Genomic DNA, 6,000 nt, shown 5'->3' on the forward strand with positions numbered 1-6,000 from the left:
GTCTCTCTGAGAGTGTGTGCAGCTGTGCGGCAGGCAGACGGCCTCTGGCATTTTTCTTCTGGGTTGGTCCTCCCAAAGGCACCCCAGATGCCAGCCATGCTGCTTAATTACCACAGGCCCACCTGACCGCCACACGCTGCAGTGATTTTGTTATTTATCGCCTTTAGAGCACATGCAGCAATAGTTTTTTCAGACACTTCAGATGTTTGTCCTATGGATACATTTTCCAGGAGTAAATGCCAATAGATGGGGGCAGACTGTGTTTCTTAGCTGTCCTGATCCTCTGGAGGCTTCTGTTCATTAGCATCCCCCAGAAGGACGTGCACCATTATGGCTGCAGACTTGGAGTAGTCCCGCGCCTTGGGCTGTGGAGCCCAGAGGGTCCAACTTCCACATCCAGGTGCAGCCTGGCCTGGATTTGGGTTATTTTAAGCTGTCCCTGCAATGCAGCTGCAAATCCAGAGAGAGAGGAACACAGGACCTGCTCACCAGGGAATAGCTCACTAAGCACATGCTGTCACTGGCATAGAAAGCAGGCAGACAATATAATTATCACCATTTCAAGAGATTCATTCTGCTGAATTGCCCCTTTAGGGGACACCCCTCCCATTTCTTTGGTGCCAGTATAATTTTTTTAAAACCCATTGGGAAATTTCAAAATGCCACAGGTAAAAGCAAACTGCTTCACTTAGCTCCTTGGTTATTTGTTTAAGATCATATGTATCTCATTAGAATTTTTTTGCAATAGGTTGAGGCCCCTGGCCCTACATTTTGGGGGAAGGGGGGAGTCCAAGAGTAGAGGGAGGAGATGACCTCATCTGTATTCCATGGGAGGTGTCAGCTTCAGGACAGCAACAGCACCAGGCCGAGCCCTGGGAACGCAATTTGCCCACTCATCTATTTCTTAATTTGGTGTCTGAATCAATAGGCTTTGTGGCTAGAGGAGAAAGAGGGGAAGTTGTGAAATTTCTTTGCCTGGAAAGCTGTATTTAATGGACACCTGTTAGTACTGAATGGCAGACAGAACCCTGGGCTCAGGAGGGTGAATTCCATAACTCTGAAGTTCCTTCTTATAATCATTTCCATCCATCTACTTCACAGATTCCAAAGTATTTCTTCCGCTTCATTCGTTCCTATATTCATTCATCCGTTCAGTGAGCATTTATTAAATGTGAACTGTGAGCCAAGAATGCACTGGGCAATGGGCTGCTGCCCCACATGAGACAGAGAAGGTTGTTTGCAGAGCAGTCACAGGCAGAAACACAAAGGAAAGGCATGAAAACATAGGTCACAGGAGCCCTGCATCCCTCTCATTTGTTCAGCTGCTGATACGTAGTAATTGGATGCCCGCTACGTGCACCATTCTAGGCTCTGAGAGTACAAGCAATGAACGCAACCGAATAGCTGCCCTTTCGGACATTTATGTAATGATGAGGGGAGGGTGACAATCAACACACAAATATATCTATGGTATGTCAGATGGTGATGGAGAATGACAAAAGGAAATGAGACAGCAAGTGTAGGGGGAACTGGGGATGAGGGGAGTGCTGGCAGGTGACATTTGAGCAAACACTCAGGGAGTAAACTGTGTAGATACCCAAAGTAAGCAGGTCCCAGGCAGAGCAAATGGTAAGTGCAAAAGCCAAGGCAGCAGTGTGCTTGCAGTGTTCAGGGAGAGGCAAGGAGGCTAGGGAGGCAGGAATGTGGTAAGAGAGGAGGGGAGGGAGCTGGACCAGGGCACAGAAGGCCTCCACGGCTCTGAGTGTGAGCAGGATGAGGAGCCAGGGGAGGTCTGGGCAGAAGAGTGGCCTGATGTGACTTATGTTTTAATGTGATTATCCACTATCGGATCAGTATAGGCCCTGTCTTCAGAGCAGTGAACTGGTGCCCAGCAAAGAAAAATCAGGGGCCTATGGAAAGTGATTAAGCAAAAGTATTTATGGAACATCTAGTACGTGAAGGACATTTTGCCAGGTAGTTTGGTCCATATCCTAAGGGTGAGTAGAGGCTATGTGCATGCACAGAGATGACACTTCAGTGCAGGACAGTGTATCACAGCTGTGCAAGGAGGTACAGTGTCTCAGAAATGGAGCCAGAGCAGGTAAGTTTGGATGGACAGGTAAGACGAGCACTCACTATGTGCCAGCACTGCTCTAAGTGCCGTGGGTCTTCTGAGGATGGGGCTAGCGTGTTTCAGTTGTCCATGGGATAGTTGAGGATCATATTAGGCAGAGGTGAGCCACTCTGCCTTTTCCTGGAGGGGTAAATCTGTAAATCATAATCTCTCTAGTTTGGCAGGAGCTAAGCAAACATCTTTTCAAGAAAGCAAAGTTCAAAAAGAAAGTTTGAATTTTATTTGTAAAACTACCTGCCACGCTTTCTGTGGGGACTAATCCCAATCAGGCCTCCAAATCAATGATTTCAAGCCACAAACACTGAGATGCCAAAGTGATAAAGTGGTGGTGCTTCCGTTAGCTGTTGTTACTTAACAAACGACCCCAAAACTTAGTGATTTAAATGACGACTTGTTATTCCTCATGATTCTGTTGTCTGGGAGGTCCTTCTGAGGGTCTTGCCTGGGCTCACTTGTGTGGCTATGCTCGGCTGGGGGGTTCAGCCTGGGAATGGATGCAGCTGGGATGTTGGGCCATCTGGGCCTTTCTCTCCATGCAGTATCGCTTTAAAATATAGGATGAATGATGACTTTATCGTCATTCAGGTATGGTAAGGCCAATAGATCAGGAGATGACTGCCATTGAAAAGACAGTTTCTTTTACTCTCAGATCCCAAGAGAAGGAGGCATGCCATGCAGGGCCACATGGGGTAGCACCAGGTCAGTCAGGAGCAGAGGGTGTGAAGGGAGAACATGGGCAAGAGCCTTTATTGTGGTTTCTGTGGGAAGGAATGGGTGAAGCAGGGTAAGCAGGTTTAGGATTGGCAAGTTTGAATAATTTCAGCAGGCTCTGGGGCATAGGGACTGTCCCTAGTTGTCTGGGGTGATCAGGGCAGGTGCATAGTGGCCCAGTGTGTGAGATCCTGATAAAGGAGGTGATTGGAGTGTGGGCCCTGGATTGGTTTGTTTTGTGTGAGAGGCACACTCATGGAAAGTTGCTTATTCTCTCTAGGAATTGGCTAGCCTTGGGAGGGGCAGTCCCTCAGGGTCAGCAAGCCCCAGATGTCACTGCATCAGAAAATACAAAACAAAAGACGTGGTTAGTACAGGCCTCAGGGCCTCTCTCCACATAGTCTCTCATGCAGGGCTCTAGATTAGACTTCCTTAAATGGTGGTGTAGGGAAGGAAAACAACTCCTCTACCCTCTAGGTCCTTCTGGCTGGTCTAAGGATCAAATTGACATGAAACAGAATAATAGGAGAAAATCAAACCAAACTTTATAACATGTATACATGGGAGAAACCCAGGAAAGCTGAGTAATTTGCCAGCATGGCCAAAGCCGCCACCTTAAAAATCATCTTCAGCTAAAGACAAAGGAGGATATTGGGTGTGGTGGTTTGAGACTTCAATGGGGAAGAAGGCAATTCACATGGAAATGGAAAAGCAAACGTTTGGTAGACAGAACTTTGATAAGAATGGGCTTAGCGAGGACCCTCACAGTCTGCCAACACCCAGAGTTATCTATGGTGATGGCCTGTCCTGGGGACAGGTGCTTTATCTTAAATTCTTTAGGCAGTTAGGGGGAAGGGCAAAGTTTCTTTCAGAGCCTTTTGTCCTTAACCAAAGAGACACATTTTGGGGCGGCCAATTCTGATCCCCCACAGTGGCAAGGGCAGTTCAAGGGAGCAGGAGCAGAAGCCACAAGGCCCTTAAGGCCGAAGCGTGGAAGATGTGCAACATCACTCCACTTGGTCGCAGTAAGTCACAAAGCCACCCCAGATTCATGCTCAGGATGAGAGGAGGGGAACACTTACCATGTGGGATGGGACGGTTGTATAGCCATCTTTGCAAACAATCTACCATGAAAGATGTGCTTCTAGAATGTTGCCAAGGCCTTTCTGAATTGATGAGGTCCAACAGGAAGGCCAGCAAGAAGTGAAGTTCCAGCTCATTTGCCTTGGCTGGTGTGTGGACAGGATGTAACTTCCCTCCCACAGTTGTCCCAGCATAAAGGTCAGTAGGGTGTTTGCCCAGGAGCCCACAGGGACCTTTTGTACTTTCAGAGGAGGGTTGGCATGGCTCTGAGCTACTCTACCTCAAACCACCTCAAGGCCTGACATCTCAGGAAGGTCCTACTTGCTGTGGCAGGGAGTCCAGGCCTGTTTGCAAACTGTTTGAGTGCCTTAGGGTCAGGCTCTCTCGTATTATTTTCTCATCAGGAGTTAAAGAAACCCTATAACTTCTCCTGTAGAAGTGCAGGTTCTTTATTATAAAAGTGCCATTTGTAAAGCAGGTGGAATTGGGCCAATAATAGCCAACAGTCACATCCCACTTTAGGGCTTATGAAACACTTTCTCATATGTTCTTTCATTTGTTCTCGCAGTCACCTGTGGAGTAGGTGTCATAATCCTAGTTTTTCATATGAGGACACTGAGGCTATGGGGTCTCAGGGACTCACTGGGGTGTCTTAATTGGCTTGGGGCCCTAGGAGCTGCCCTGGGCCCATGGGTGAGGCTCACTGAGCCCTGTGAATCCTCCTCCACTTCACATGGGTGCATCAGTGAGTCACTTCTGTCCCCCATTACCCACTCTTCTGTCGAGCTGTGCTCATTAGGAGAGTATTTCTCCCTGTGAATCAGATGCTTTGGAGAGTCCCCTTAGTGCACCAAAGAGTTGACCTTTGCCAGGGGGTACTGCTCTGACACTCCCAGCTACAGCACTGCCCTTCCCATGCCCCACCCAGCTCCTGCTCCTAGGACCCCAAGTGGGCCTGCCATTTGCTGGGGGCAGATTTCAGTCCCTTGCGAACACACAGCCTGTGAAAAGTCAAACTGGCTCTCAACTCCGGACCCCTAAATCATCTCCGAGGTGCAGTGAGGGGGTTCATTCTGGTGAGTCATTTGTTCTGCTTCTAAGAGTCTAGACACTCACCTGTCTGCTTCAGAACCCCATCAAGTGAAGCTGCCCTATTGATTCAATTCCAGGAAAAGAAGTCTGAGTCATTGCTGAGTCATTCTCCAGCCTAGGACCATGGCCACTGCCCTCAGACACCCGCAGACATCAACCAAAGATGATGACAGAGTCTCTCACGGTAACACCTGTTTCTTTGGAAACCAGAGTGCTGTCTTTCAAATGCTGCATAGCCTGTGGTCTCATGCTACATTTCCTAGAACCCAGAGGCTTCTACGATCCCTATAGGGGCCCAGGGGCAGTGGCTACACCTTGGGATTCCTTCTCTAGCCTGAAGGTTGACTCTGCTACTACGACTTGCCTCTTGCCTCTGCTCTCTAGGCGATTCCTCTGTGAACAGAGGTAACTCACCTGCCAGAAAAAATTTCAGAGAGGTCCTAAAGAGGAATCCAGGCTTCCCTTAGGATGTCTTGAAGAAGATGCTGTCCAAATGAAAGGATCCCAAGAGGGCAAAGTCATCTCTTGGCTGGGAGAATGGTCAAGTGCAGGTCCAGCCCACACAGTGAGCAGGGCCTCACTGCATCCGGATGTGGGGACAGCAGGTGCTGAGACTGCTCTGAAATCATGGACCTCCGTGATTGTTGCTCCTGAAGTCCTGCTTCTGGGACCTGCTCCTATTGATGGCTCTTTTCCGGAGAAGGACAATCTCTTTCTTCCTGCACAAGCCACCTTCAGCCCTACTTTTCTCCTTCTGCTTAGAGATCTTCTCTGCCAATTGCTTTGCGGTGTCTGCCTTTCCCCTTAGGGTTCTCAACCAGGGGTGATTTTGACCTCCCCCAGGGGTCATTTGGCAGAGTCTGGAGACAATATTTTGCCCTTTTTCTCCCCAAAGCCCCAGTAGATAGTTGTATGTCATAGTTGCACATCCTTCTAGTTGGCTGTATGTGGGCCGCCACCTCAGCATGGCCGGAGAAGTC

This window comes from Diceros bicornis, chromosome 9, assembly GCF_020826845.1.
Source record: "Diceros bicornis minor isolate mBicDic1 chromosome 9, mDicBic1.mat.cur, whole genome shotgun sequence".
NCBI classification, from domain to species: Eukaryota; Metazoa; Chordata; class Mammalia; order Perissodactyla; family Rhinocerotidae; genus Diceros; species Diceros bicornis.